This window comes from Otolemur garnettii, unplaced genomic scaffold (genome assembly GCF_000181295.1).
Source record: "Otolemur garnettii isolate 467f Iridium unplaced genomic scaffold, OtoGar3 scaffold00039, whole genome shotgun sequence".
NCBI classification, from domain to species: Eukaryota; Metazoa; Chordata; class Mammalia; order Primates; family Galagidae; genus Otolemur; species Otolemur garnettii.
The window spans coordinates 2,433,797-2,449,102 of record NW_003852434.1 but is presented as its reverse complement, the minus strand read 5'-3'; the positions used below and the strand labels follow the sequence as shown (position 1 = coordinate 2,449,102).

The following is a 15,306-nucleotide window of genomic DNA, read 5'->3' as shown; positions in this document are numbered from 1 at the left end:
AACCCGCCACCTTAGGTGTACGTGGCTGGCGCCTTAGCCGGTTGAGCTATAGGCGCCGAGCCTCCTTTTTTCTTTTAAAGAAGAGACTGAACAGTAGCTTTGGGTTTAGTGACATTCTTGCCTCAGGGCTGCCCTGGGCTTCCCTTCATAGCCTCCTAGTGGCCCAGAGAAGCCACGCTGGGGAGTCATTTTGCCCTTTGTTTGGAACCAACTCCTTGGCTTCTTTTAACATAGTTCAGCTTTTTTCTCAAACCTGTGGAAAAGCCAATTGAATTTACTTTTGCAGTGAAAGGCAATGAAAATGACTTTTTTGAAACATGCTTGTAACATCTGAAAAATACCAGAAAGAGCCAGTACAAACGTAACTAAATATGTAAAGCAATCCTTTACCAATGTTCACACAAAGCGTGCAAACCACAAGGAGAAAGAGAAAGTGGACAGGGTCTGTAGAGACAAATAGAAGAGGTTTAGAACCCAGGAAGACAGGAGGAGATAGTGAAAATGCTGGGAGAGCACATTTTTTCAGAAGACCCTCCAGTGCCATGGAGTCAGAACCATTGCTGGGGACCCCAGGACCTCGGGGAGCTACGTCTGTTTGCTTGGCTCTCAAGCCTTCTAACATTCCCTTTGGCTCCTTTCTTTTGGAGCCAAGGGGAGTTAGAAAGTTCCTTCCCCAATAGCCTCTTCCCCATGACCTGGAGGTTGGCAGCCTCACTATGCGCTTTTAGGGGCTGACAGGCATCTGAATCATTAGTCTGCACTCCAGCTTGAGCCACAGAGGGAAACCACATTTCTAAAAAAAAAAAGGGCGGTGCCTGTGGCTCAGTGAGTAGGGTGACAGTGGCACATACGGAGGGTGGTAGGTTTGAACCCAGCCCCAGCCAAACTGTGACAAAAAATAGCCAGGCGTTGTGGTGGGCACCTATACTCGGGAGGCTAAGGCAAGAGAGTGGCCTAAGCCCAATAGCTGGAGGTTGCTATGAGCTGTGATGCCACAGCACTCTACTGAGGGCGACAAAATGAGACTCTGTCTCTAAAAAAAAAAAAAATTTAGTCAAATCATGTATGAAATGATTAAGATGAAATGCCTATCCTACAACCCAGACTTTCTTAATCTCATCTGCTTCTTGGTCAGCAGTTTCCCAGAGGAAACAGACATTCAATTCCCAAGGCTGCCCATAAAATACTGCCCAACCTATCACAGAATGTGGTGGTTTGAGTTCCTTCTGTCCTTAACTTCCATGCCAATTAAACGTCCATACCATCGAGAGCACATGCAGTGAGAATAAGATGGAGTCAGGCTAGGACCAACAAGACACAGCTGGTCTGGTCAGTTTTGCTAAGTGACCTCCACCTCCAGTCTCCCATTCTTATTATTTGGTAAATTTAGCTCCTACCCTAAAGATGCCAATTTTGAGTAGTTTAGGAAGATTGACTTAGGAGATTAATTTTTGAATTGGAAATGTTGTAATACATCACTGAGTTACAGATTATTATATAAAGTAAGAGTTAATGTGGTCTTTGCTTTGAACTTTTATGTATAAAACAGTGGTTTTGGAAAGCAAGAAAAGAGAACAGTCTTGGGGAGGCTGCTCTCACTGTTCTCCAGAATCGCTGGCCTTCTGACAGATAAAAGCTTGGTGGACCTGACACTGGAATTTCATCTTCAGTAAGTCCTTGGTCTCGGTGTGGATTCATTTTTCAAATCTCCAAGACCAAGGACCTATTGAAGACAAAATTCCAGTATCATATTTGGGGGGCTCGTCCAGGATTGAAAAAGATCTATGGTAAGCAATGGGACCACTTACCTCTCCTATTTTTCTCTATAGTTATAATAATGGAGACTAATAATCTTGATGCCCATCAGCTGCCCGTCTAGTATGGCAGCTGATCTCCAGGTCACAGGCAAAAGGCCGTTGGGAAATGAACTTGCTAATCCCCCTTGGCTCCAGAAAGGAGCCGAAGGGAATGTTAGAAGACTTTTGAAACTGTTCTATAGTCACTCCCTTTCTCTGGTTGAGAGACAAGCAAAGAAGTAGCACCCAGAGGTCCTGGGTCCCCAGCAATGGTTCTGACCCCAGGGCACTGGAGAGCCTTCGGAAAAACATGTTCTCTCAGCTATTTTGCTATCTTCCCTTCTCTTCCACGGTCCCAAACTTTTTCTTTGTCTCTATAGCCCTCTGCTGCCCCTGCTGCCTTTCTCTCTCTCCTTGTACTTTACATGCTTCGTTTGAATGTTGGTAAAGGATTGCTCTATGCATTTAGTTAAGTTTGTACTGGCTTATTCTGGTATTTTTTCAGGTGTTTTCAGTGTGCTTCAGATGTTGTAGGTGTGTTGTAAGGTCCTTTTTATTGCCTTTCATTACAAAATTAAATTCAATTGGCTTTTTCGTGTGCCAAGAAAAAAAGCTGAACCATGATAACAGAGGCCTAGAAGTCAGCACCGAACAAATGGCAAAATGATTTCCCTAAACAGCTTCTCTGGGCAACCAGACACCTGTGAAGGGAAGCCCAGGGCAACCCCCCCCCCTTTCAGGAATGGCCCTAAACCCTAGGCTAAAGTTCAGTCTCTTAAAAATGAAGAAAGACAAGGAAAATGACCCTGGGTATTTGATTTTTTTGGTCTACTGGTGTAAATGGGATAGTATAAAATAATTCCAGGTTTCTTTAAGAATTCGACTGATTGTAACTAATTGTAATGCAAAAGTTTCAAAGTGTCTCTCAACCTTGATTTGTTACTGAGTTTTATTATTGTCGCCTTGCTAACTTTTGTGTAATAAAGGAGGTTGGAAAACATAGCATTTAAGACTTTTTCAGGGGCTCGGTGCCTGTAGCTCAGTAATTAGGGCACCAGCCACATGCACCAGCGCTGGTGGGTTGGAACCCAGTCTAAGCCTACTAAACAACAATAACAACAAAAATGGCCAGGCATTGTGGTGGGAGTCCCTATAGTCCCAACTACTTGGGAGGCTGAGACAAGCGAATTGCTTGAGCCCAAGAGTTTGAGGTTGCTGTGATAATGCCATGGCACTCTACCAAGGGCAACAAGGTGAGACTCTGTCTTAAAAAAAAGAGACCTATTCATGATAGAAAGCCTATTTCCTTTGTTACTGGGGATTTGGAAAAAGCTTGTAAAAATTATAAAAGGTTAAATTATAAATTGTAAAATTATAAAAGCTTGTAAAAATTATAAAAGCACTGCACAGCCATTTTCTCTTGGGCAGGGCTCATCCCCACTTTATTTTTCTTTCTTTTTTACTTTTATTATTTTTCTTCCATTTATCACCCCCACTTTAACTGAAACTCAGGGGCAGGTGCAGAGAGGGGCAGAACTTGCATCAGGTGAGAACAGGCTCCTGGATACCTGATTTCTCGGACGATGCTGCTGGAACACAGGAGAGCCAGTGGGCACACAGCACTACACTGGTAACAGTGGCTAAATCCAGGGACTCTTCCCCAGTCATTGGAAGGATGCTCCCTTTTGTTTGGCTGGAAGGCTTCTTGGGTTGGTCAGAGAATGCTTTGACAACCCAGGAATACAGGGTGGGATTGATTAAGCCTGCTGGATGTTTGTTCTTTCCCAAGGATGGGTAATGTTCTCTAAGAGAACACCCAGGTAACATAGTCTCTTGCCAAGAGAACTTCATCAGGTAGGACCAGGCTCCCAGATATCTTATTTTATGGCCTGTGGCTGCTGGAACACCCTGCTAGGCTATGTTGGGACATTTTTGATCCCCAGATGCTGAAAAAAGAATGCATGGTTTTCTTCTGCACCCAGATCTAGCGCTAGTATTGATTCACAAATGGCAAAGAATAACCACTAGAGGATATGCTAAAATTACGGTAAACAAGAGGAGAAATGGTCTAAATTATCTGTGTGCAAGCTTTCATTTTTCTCAGAGCCAGCCTCCAACTGTGTAAAACCTGTCAGATTCAGCTCTTCCTGGCTGTAGTAACTTCCCCCGGTGGCTAGGGATTCCTGAGAGAGATGCTGTTACCACGTAGTTCAAACCCACCATCTACTTCTCCCGCTCCTTCCTCCAGGCCTTTAGAAAACCCCAACAAGGAGTTTATTCCCAGAGTTTCTTCTGTTCCTGATGGGACCCCCAGAAAGCAACTATGTCCTTCTTTGTGTCCCTTGGTTGAGACTGCAGATGGTGAGAGGAGAAGTGTGCAAGTAATCACTCTGTTTTCTCTAGCAAATTTAAAAGAAATTAAAGTAGATTTAGGAAAATTTTCTAATCACCCCGATAGGTACACAGATGTTCTCCAAGGGTTAGGACAAAGCTTTGACCCCTCTTGGAGAGATGTAATGCTACTAGATCAAACTTTCACTATTAATGAAAAAAATGAAGTTTTGGATGAGGCTAGAAAATGGGGGGATTTGTGGTTCATGTCCAATACTGATGGCAGCATGTCCTCTGAGGAAAGGAACAGCACAGGAAGCCAGGCTGTTTCCTTTGAAGACCCTGAATGAGACCTGAGAAACAAGGTGACTGGTGGTGTAAACATTTTCTAACATGTATCCTGGAAGGTTTAAGTCGATCCAAGAAAAAGCCCATGAATTAGTCTAAATTATCTGCTAAATATCAGGTGCAAAATGAGAGTCCCTCAGCCTTTCTTGAGTGAATGAGAAAACACATTCAGTTGATACCTAACTCCTTAGAGGGCCAAATTATTTTAAAAGATAAATTCATCACTCAGGCAGTCCCAGATATTTGAAGAAAACTCCAGAAACTGGCTCTAGGCCTGGATTATAACCTGGAGAATCTTCTTAAAATGGCCACAGTGGTCTTTTATAACTGAGATCAGGAGAAAGAGGAGGAAAAAGAGAAGGGAAAGAAAAAGAATGACAGCTCTGGGAATGGTGCTCTGACAAATGGCACCATCAGGACACAGGGAAGCCAGAGGGGCTAAGAACAAGTGCTTCCAATGTGGTCAGACTGGCCACTTCCGAAGAGATTGCCCTCAGCAGCACCACAGGCTGGCCAAGTCACCTGGCCCCTGTCCAGAATACAAAGGTGACCACCTTGGCCTGTCCTCAGAGGCGAAGACCTCCTGGGACAGTGATCCCATCAGCACCCAAACTGGACTGAGGGTGCCCAGGGAAGATTCTCATGGTTCCAGCTTGTGTCATTACCCTTCAAGGGCCCTGGGTCTGCCTCATAGTGGAGGGCCAGCAGACAGAATTTCTTTTGGACACTAGAGCAACCTTTTCTGTACTCCTCTCTAACCCTGGTCTTCTATCCCCCAAATCTGTAACTATACAAGGGGTATCTGGAAAGGCAATTACCAAATTTTTCTCCCGGCCTCTAAGCTGCAACTGGAGTGACTGGCTGTTCTCTCACGCCTTCCTAATCATGCCTGAAAGTCCTGCTCCCCTTTTGGGGAGGGACATACTAACTAAAGTGGGAACAACCATTTATGTGAATATGGGACAAGAACCTATACTATGCCTTCCCTCATTAGAGACAGAAATTAACCCATAAGTGTGGGTCACCAAGGGACAGGTGGGAAGAACAGGATATGCTCAGCCAGTCCAAATTAAGTAAAAAAAATCCCACCATCTATCCCAATCAAAAACAATGTCCTCTACAAACAGATGCTACAAGACCTCCACATTATAAATGAAGCAGTCATTCCTCTTCATCCTATAGCTCCCAAACTGTATACTTTATTATCTCATATCCCTGAAAAGGCTGCCTGTTTCAGAGTCCTAGACTTAAAAGATACCTTTTTCTACCTTCCTTTTCATGAGAATTCCCAATACCATTCTGCTTTTGAAGACCCCTCTGACTCTAACACCCAGCTCACATGGACTGTGTTACCCCAGGGATTTAGGGACAGCCCTCACTTACTTGAACAAGGCTTAGCCCAAGACTTGAGTGGTTTTTCATATCCTACAGCGACTCTTATTCAGTCTGTAGATGACATTCTTTTGGGAGCACCAGATGCAGAGGAATGCCACAAAACTATCTAAGCTCTATTAAACTTTCTAGCTGATTGTGGATACAAAGTATCCAAGGCTAAAAGCCCAATTATGTGTTCCTGAAGTTCACTATTTGGGTCTCCAACTCTCACAAGGGAAGAGAACCTTGGACAAAGAAAGACTAGAACCAATACTGGCTCACCCTAAACCTCAAACTCTCAGACAGCTTTGAGACTTCTCAGGAATCATGGGCTTTTGCAGACTCTGGATTCCTGGATATAGTGAAATAGCTAAACCACTCTATTCTTTAATTTAAAATGCTCAAAAAAAAAAAAAAAAAGGGCCTGGTCACTCTAGAATGGGAACCAGAAGTAAATAAAGCATTCCAACAGTTGAAAACTGCTCTTTTGAGGCTCCTGCCTTGAGTCTTCCTACTGGACAACAATTTAATCTGTATATTATGGAGCAAACTGGAATTGTCCTAGGAGTCTTAACCCATACTGGGGTCCAGTTTTACAACCTGTAGCATATCTTAGTAAAGAAATTGACACTGTGTGGCTCAGCACCTGTGGCTCAAGCGGCTAAGGCGCCAGCCACATACACCTGAGCTGGCAGGTTCGAATCCAGCCTGGGCCCACCAAACAACAATGATAGCTGCAACCAAAAAAGAGCTGGGCATTGTGGTGGGCACCTGTAGTCCCAGCTACTTGGGAGGCAGAGGCAGGAGAATTGCTTGAGCCCAGGAATTGGAGGTTGCTGTGAGCTGTGATGTCACAGCACTCTACCCAGGGCGAGAGCTTGAGGCTCTGCCTCAAAAAAAAGAACGAAATTGACAGTGGCCAAGGGATGCCCACACTGTCTACAGGTTGTAGCAGCTGTAGCCCTCTTAACCCCTGAAGCAACTAAGCTAACTTTAGGAAGACAGCTAATTATTTACACTTCTCATGACCTTACTGGACTTTTAAATTCAAAAAGTAATCTTTGGCTGTCAGATAATTGCTTTCTTAAATATCAAACCTTATTACCAGAAGGACAGGTGCTACAATTACGTACCAGTGCTACTTTGAATCCTGCCACTTTCCTCCCTGAATCCAATGAGGAAATAGGGCATGATTGCCAGCAAATTAGAGCATAGATCTATGCCACTAGAGAAGGCTCATAAGAAACTCCTCTACCCAATCCAGACATGGTTTTGTGTATAGATGGAAGTTCTTTTATAAAACAAGGAACTTGCTAAGCAGGCTATGCTATAGTTACTCAGTATGCTGTAATTGAGAGTGGGTCTCTTTCTTCAGGAACCAGTGCGCAATTAGCTGAAATAATAGCTTTAACCCGTGCTTTAGAAATTGGGAGACACAAACAAGTCAATATATACACTCACTCAAAATAGGCCTTCCTCATTTTACATGCCCACGCTGCTCTTTGGAAAGAAAGACAATACCTGACTTCCAATGGCTCCCCTATAAAATATCATCACAAAATAGATAGGTTATTACAAGCTGTTCATGCTCCACAAGAAGTAGCAGTTATTCATTGTAAGGGGCACCAAAACCCCTTAGCTGATGTTTCTGAAGGTAACTGACTTGCTGATAAAGAGGCTAAAGTGGCAGCACAGATGGGAAAATTTCCCCCTGTGGCACCCTTCATTTGGGAGGGATCACTTGAGAATCACACACATCACTATACCCGAAAAGAAAAGGAATGGGCTTTATCCAGAGACTGTTCACTACTTCCATCAGGCTGGCTACGAAATAGAAGTGGAATTTTGCTATTACCTGCTGCAAGTCAATGGAACATACTTGAAACTTTACATCAGTCTTTTCATTCTGACACTGAAAGAACACTATCTCTTTTTTTTTTTTTTTTTTTGAGACAGAGCCTCAAGCTATCCCCCCTGGGTAGAGTGCATCACAGCTCACAGCAACCTCCAACTCCTGGGCTCAAGCAAGTCTCCTGCCTCAGCCTCCCAAGTAGCTGGGACCACAGACGCCCGCCGCAATGCCTGGCTATTTTTTGGTTGCAGCCGTCATTGTTGTTTTGGCAGCCCGGGCTGGATTCAAACCCGCCACCTTAGGTGTATGTGGCTGGCGCCTTAGGCCACTTGAGCCACAGGCACCAAGCCAGAACACTATCTCTTTAATGGAAAGAACTTACTTAAAACCATAAAAAAGATAACAAGATCACTTCTCGGCCTTTTGGCTAAGATCAAATGTAGTATCTGTTCTTTACAGTTTAATATCTGATACATCCTCTATCCGAGGATCCTATATTAAATGGATTCTTGGAACAGGGAGTTGGAATAGGAGCTTGCTCCGTCCACTCCTCACATTGACCTGGTATTGCAGTACTTCCAGGAACGGTGCACTCTCTTCGGAAGACAAAATATAAAAAAATAATAAAAAGATAACAAGGACCGGTGAGGTATGTCAGAGAAACAATCCTTCAAATCACTATCTAGCTCCCCCAGGTATAGAGAAATAAGGTAAATACCCAGGGGAAGATTGGCAGATGGATTTCACTCATCTCCCTAAGGTACCTGGTATACAATATTTGCTGGTATTTGAGGATACTTTTACTAACTGGGTTGAAGCATTCCCTTGTAGGACAAAAAAGGCCCAGGAAGTTGTAAAGGCTTTAGTACATGAGATTATCCCCAGGTTTGGATGCCTTGGGAGTTTGCAAAGTGATAATGGGCTGGCTTCAAAGCAGCTATTACCTAAAGCCCTGAGCATAAAATACCATCCACATTGTTCTTGGAGGCCCTAATCTTCAGGGAAGGTAGAAAAAAATGAATGATAAAATCAAAGGACAGTTACGAAAGCTAACTCATGAGATTCATCTCCTTTGGACTGAATTACTTTCCAGACTCGGTTGTAGCCCATTTGAATTATATGAAAGACTCTTTTTTTTTTAGACAGAGCCTCAAGCTGTCACCCTGGGTAGAGTGCTGTGGCATCAAAGCTCACAGCAAACTCCAAATCCTGGGCTCAAGTGATTCTCCTGCCTCCACTTCCCAAGTAGCTGGGACTACAGGCTTTTGCCACAACTCCCGGCTATTTTTGGGTTGCAGCCGTCATTGTTGTTTGTCGGGCCCAGGCCGGACTCAAGCCCACCAGCTCAGGTGTACGTAGCTGACACCTTAGCCGCTTGAGCCACAGGCACTGAGCCAAAAGACCCTTTTTAACTAACAATTTATTATTAGACCAAGAAACTACAGAATTAGTAAAACATATTACTTCTTTAGCTAAATTTCAACAAATCCTTAAAAACTTCCCAACTACATTTTCACATTCAACACCAAAAGAGCTATTCTCTCCTGGAGATCTAGTTTTGATTAAAACTCTTCCTGCTGGCAGCACTTGTGGCTCAAGGAGTAGGGTGCCAGCCCCATATACCGGGGGTGGCGGGTTCAAACCTGGCCCCAGCCAAAAATAAATAAATAAAAATAAAACTCTTCCTTCCAATTCACCTTCCCTGACCCCAACTTGGAAGGGTCCCTTTTCTGTTATATTGTCTCTTTCTATAGCTGTTAAAGTTATAGGAATATATTCCTGGATACATCATTCACAAGTAAAATCCTGGAACCCACCATCTCCTACAGAAGCAGATCATGAAGGGAATCAACCACACTCTACCTACACTTCTGAGCCTAAAGAAAATTTGAAGTTATTATTTAGAAGCAAAGAAAGTGTTAATATAGTTTTCTTTTAATATCACTGACTATGTTTTTACAACCTGACACCAATGACACTGTAATTAACCTCCACCTCTCACCTTTGGACTTTTGCCTTTTAATGTGCTAATCAGATTTGTGTCTTGCAGAAATGGTGTCTTACAGTAAAAATGGTTCCAGTCCAAAACCTGATTCTATTGTGGACCCCTGGATCGCTCTCCCTCCAGAGAAACCCTAACTGCCTCCTTCTATCATAGCCCAATTCAGCAGGAAGCAGTTAGATCAAGTCTTCGCTCTTCTTCCACAATAGCAGTTAGAATTTCTTTCTTTTTTTTTTTTTTGAGACAGAGCCTCAAGCTGTCCCCCTGGGTACAGTGCTGTGGCATTACAGCTCACAGCAACCTCCAACTCCTGGGCTCCAGCGAGTCTCCTGCCTCCGCCTCCCAAGTAGCTGGGACCACAGGCGCCCGCCACAACACCTGGCTATTTTTTGGTTGCAGCCGTCATTATTGTTGTTTGGTGGGCCCGGGCTGGGGATTTGAACCCGCCACCTTAGGTGTACATGGCTGGTGCCTTAGCCAGTTGAGCTATAGGCGCCGAGCCAGCAGTCAGAATTTCTACCTGGAAAAGGAGAATTGATATAGGAGGGGTGGCCCCCAACCAGCTCCACAGAGCTGAGGGGCAGACCTGCCACCTCCGCCTTGGCGGTGCTGGTGGTGTAGCAACTGGGAACCAGCGGGTTGGAGGGTGTGGGGGCCAGCAGGAGGCTCCAGTAGTTGGAGGGGCCAGACACCTGCTGGGTAGACACCAGCACCTTAGTGTCTCCCTCCCCTTGCACTTGCGGATGAAAAGGGAACCCCCCATTTCCTAGGCTGGTCAATTTCATATAGGTTTCCTAGGCCAGGGAACCAAAGGGATTGTATCCATTCATTTGTTACCAGGTTCCAGCCAAATGTAACTAGACACCACTCATGGGACTACCCCTGGACAAAGAACCCAGCCAGAGAGCTTTCTTCCCACTTGGGTTTTTTCTCCACTTTGGTATTTTAGTCTCTGTATTATTTCTGTAAAATAAACCCAGTCTTACCACTAATCTGTGGTCCATGGATTCATTCTTCGAATCACCAAGACCAAGGACCTACTGAAGATGAACTTCCAATGTCAGACCTATCCCTGCATCTGCATATTAGCTCACAGTGACAGGCAGCTGAACCCTGTTGGTCCAGTAACACCATGACTTCTACCAAGCCGTGCAACCGTGGGAGAACTGCTTCGCCGCTCCAACCCTGTTTCTTATCTATAAATTAATTCAATATTAACTAGGTTTACACAACATGGCAGACACCGGAGTTATAGGATTGAACACAGCAAAACAACAGATAAACATTCATGCCATCCATGAGGTTACATGTGAAAAACATCTGTCACTAGAGCTATGGAGAAAAGAGTAAAGCAAAAGAGGGTGACCAGGGAAGTCCTTTCCAATACGGCCTTTGAGCAGACACCAGAGGCAAGACAGATCCACGTGCTAGTCTAGGAACAGCAAAGAGGTCAGTGGGGTTGAAGTGGAGTAAGGACAAAAGTGTAGGAGATAGAGTCAGAGGAAGGATTCTGGCTTTGCCTCAGAATCAGACAGGATAGCACAACAAAGTTCTGAGGGAAGGGAAACCACTTGAGAGACTACTATAATAATCCCAAATGCCAAGACGGGGACCCTGCCCTGTGCCCCTGCTCCAGTTTAGGAGAGCTCCCTGGAGCCTTACATACCTGGGTATGTTCTGCAAGGTCACATCCATGGAGGTTCTGTCAAGATTCTATCTAGTTTTATCAGCTCCCAAACAATCCCACTTGCCCCACTCTCCCCAACACTGCTCAAATTGAGAAACCAGGGCAAGAACACATAATAATGGTTTTGCTTCAAGTCCACAGGAACTGAGGAAGAACTCATGAAGACTAAGATGGAACACGATGAGAAGCTCCCTTGAATTCAACTAGAAGGAGTTAAGTGAGGAAAACTAGGGAAGGCCTAGAGAAGGCGGGGAAGCCCACAGTGGTAGAGGGCCTGGGGAAGTCTGCAGCCCTTCTCTTCTCCCTCAGTGAGGCTGACCCCACCAAACAGGCACCGTAGGAAGACCTGCAGCAGAGGGAGAGCAGTGATTAGAGAATTTTGGAATCTTAAGCCTCCAAGGGGGAAACCAAAGGAACAGGCAAGAGTTAGAGCTTATCAGAAGCTGCACAGCACTGGACCTACAACCCAGTCCTTCTCTAAGAGTCTAGCATACGTTTACTTATATTAAGATCAATACCCCTGTTCCTTTCTAGGTTCTAATTCAATAATCATTATTGCAATAAAAATAATGACCAGAAAGTCAGAGATGGGCAGCAGCATTCTCAAAATTCTGAGCCCTGCAGTTTGAAACACATTTTATGAAGGCATAAAAGAGAGGGAAAGTGTGAGGGTGTCTGTATGTGCTACAAAATCACAGAGGGGCCCATAATTATTGCAAGGGACCCTCTAATCCATGAGTATAGGCAACAGAGAGACCAAGTAATGACTCGTTATACTTGTAATGCTCTGCCATAGTGAGTATGACTAACATAAATACGAATTTGAAATTCAACTAAATCCCATGGTGGCTCACACCACTTTAGCTCCCAGAACTTTGAGAGGCTGAGTCAGAAGGATCACTTGAACCCAGGAGATTGAGGTTGCAATAATCTATACATTCCGCCTGCGCAGCAGAGCTAGACCCCATCTCTAAATAAATTTTAAAAGACAGAAATTTAAAAAAAGAAATTTACTGAATCCTTTTATCACTGTGAATTCAACAGATACTAAAATTTTAACAGTTATTAATCAGGATGTAGTTTAATTAAGCTATGCAGCCAATAAAACGCAACTGGTTTCCTATCAGAGCCTAATAGAACTCACCTATGCATTGTTTTGTAAGCTCATATAGGCCAGCATTTTAAAAAACTGGGAGTTTATTTTTATTTTTATTTTGAGACACAGTCTTACTATGTTGCCCTCGGTAGAGTGCTGTGGAGTCACAGCTGACAGCAACCTCCAACTCTTGGACTTAAGTGATTCTCTTGCCTCAGCTCCCAAGTAGCTGGGACTAGAGACACCCGCCACAACACCTGGCTATTTTTTTTTTTTTTTTTTTTTTTTGCAGATGTTATTGTTTAGCAGGCCCAGACCGGGCTGGAACCCACTACCTTCAGTGTATGTGGCTGGAGCCCTGCTCACTGAGTTACAGGCGCCGAGCCAAAACTGAGAGCTTTTAAAAACTCCTAAATACTGCCAATTTAATTTCTTTCCCACAAGAGATCAAATCAAATTGGCAACTACAGGTATGTCCCCCGTAGTGTTTGAAACTTAAAGCAATATTAGTCCTGGAAGAGATGCATTTGCTAGGCCACAAACTTAAAAGCTCAAAAGTAACCCCAGTAGCACATCTAGTGCCCAGAGCCTGGTTTTTCATACCATTCTAAATAAAAGCACTACAGTAACGGATCATTCTAGGGTAGGGACTTGGAAAACACAAAATGAGCCGGGAGTAGTTTGTGATACCAGAAAGTCAGGAAATGTTTTTTTGGTTTGTTTTTGTTTTTTTAAAAAAGGAAGGTGTATGTCACAATGGTACAGGGGCAAAACCAGAAGAGGTACTGACAGTGAGAACTGGAACAATCTGAGCAGCATTAACAATAATACTGGACTTCCACCTATATAGTAAAATGAACATGCACAAGTCTGTACTGATACAGTTGAACAAACAGAGGAGAAAGGACAGCTCTTCCTTACAGAAGAGAATTCTAATAAAAATGTAAAAGCAGTGACTTTGGGGTTTGGGGTTTGTTTTGAGACAGAATCTCCCTCTGTCACCCTGGGTAGAGTGTTGTGGCATCATAGCTCACAGCAACTGCAAACTCTGGGGCTCAAGCCATCCCCTTGTCTCAGTCTCCTGAGCTGGGACTACAGGCCAAGGCCACAATGCCAATTAATTTTTCCATTCTTTAGTAGAGATGGAGCCTCATTCTTGTTCAGGCTGGTCTAGAACTCCTGAGCTCAAGCAATCCACCTGCCTCAGCTTCCCAGAGTTGCTAGCATTACAGGCGTGAGCCACTGCATCCTGGCACAGTGAATTTGTTTTAATAATCACCATCAGAAGAAAAAAACCACCATTAAACAACATGGTATAATGTACAACATGTTCTACAAATGGATGTTGACAGTAGCAGATAAAAGCTGAAGGAGATACAGGATAGGAGAGCTGTGAGATCCTCCTGAAAACCAAGTTTTGGGGAGATCTCTAGCACAGAGAGGGAAGAGCACTCAACTACCCACAGAAAAATTACCAAAGGAGTTCATATTCTTTAGCCAACACTCCAAAGTTCTGGATAAACTTTATGTTCTAGGGGATAAAGAAAAGACTATGCCAGTCAATTCCTTTAAAATACTCAGATTAACAAATTTCCCCCCATCTGTAATAATGTCTGTGCCAGGTTTTTAACCATCCAGTATCAACCTTAGCTTCATGCAATTGAAGAAAAGAATTTTACCATCTAAACTAACGCACTCCAAGACCCAGAAGTATTCATAGTTGGCACTAACGCGTCTTTTCTGAAAAACCACAATTTCGAATTAAACTGTGAGCGTTTACAATCCATTTGAATAGTTTTCTATCTTCTAACGAATAGACACAGACTATCCACCGACCTTTCCAGACACACACTCTCAGCAAAAACGGCTTTCACCATTTACTCGCTCAGATTATAGCGGTTGCGTTTAACCAAAGGCTCAGATCTCAGGATCCGTGCGCTCAGAGGCAGATTAACAATCCTTAATAGAAATGCTGGCATGAGTCAGCCGGATGTTCCCCCGCAGACCCCAAAGCAGCAGCTTCCATCAGCAATGGCAATGAGCGTCTGCACTGCGCTTTCCAAGTCGGCAAGAGCTGTCCCCAAACACCCCGGACTCCTTTCCAGGCTGCCTCCTCGCCGCGCGCCCCAGTCTCAGGCCGAGCGGCCGGGACTCCCTCTTCCCTTCCCGGGCGCTGGGGACCCGGTCGGTGCGCGCGGCATAACCCACGGGCCGGGCACTCACCCGCGCGGCGGCCGGCCAGCGAAGGCGCGGGGACCCGAAGTCGCGGTCTGAGGCGGCGGGCGGCGAGCGGGCGAGCGCAGGCGGCGCGGACCGGAGCTTCATTCCCCGCGCCTGGGGGCTGTGGGCGGCCGGAGCGAAGGGCGGTGGCCGCGCTCCCCCGGGTCGCGTCGGGGCGGGCGGGCGGAAGGCGTGGCGCCGCCTGCCAGGCCCAGATAAGCGACCCGCGCGGGCCGGAGCGGCCCGCTGGGGGGAGCCACCGCCCCCTCGGCGGGATAGTGGCCGCCGGAACGCCCGGAGCGCGCGGGAACAAACCAAAAGCTCTTGCCTGGGGAACTAGTACAAAGGGGATAGGGGCGATTAGCTCCGGTCATCACGGGCGCTACCTGGGCTGATCCAGAAATAACTCGTCTGGCCAGGGTGGGTTTGGTCGCTGCCACTGGCTGGAACCCCTAAAAGCATCCGAAACACCAGAGTTCCCCGGCGCACGCGTTGCCCACCCCGAAAACAAGTAGTCGGTTTCTGGTAAATTGCTTCTAAGAAGTTCGATGCTTGCGCCTCAGGGCCGGTAAAATCAGGAACTGAATCTAATGTGGAGAG

General features: G+C 45.2%; 1 protein-coding gene and 1 non-coding gene across 3 annotated transcripts in view; one reads left to right on the top strand and one right to left on the bottom strand.

The window, feature by feature from the left end:
• The window catches only part of ABCG2 (ATP binding cassette subfamily G member 2 (Junior blood group)), a 68,635-nt gene extending 53,817 nt beyond the window's left edge, over positions 1-14,818 (bottom strand). Inside the window, exon 1 of one of the 2 annotated variants that reach the window (XM_023513362.1) lies at positions 14,710-14,818. The gene's annotated coding sequence lies outside the window, so the exon portion shown is untranslated. Of the gene's footprint in view, positions 1-14,322; positions 14,574-14,709 lie in introns of those variants that run through there. The other variant, XM_023513361.1, reaches the window with a different exon arrangement.
• On the top strand, positions 8,109-8,299 carry LOC111725411. Its single transcript, XR_002773484.1, has one exon. It is a non-coding gene; the product is annotated as a U2 spliceosomal RNA (small nuclear RNA).
• Positions 14,819-15,306: the final 488 nt, after the last annotated feature.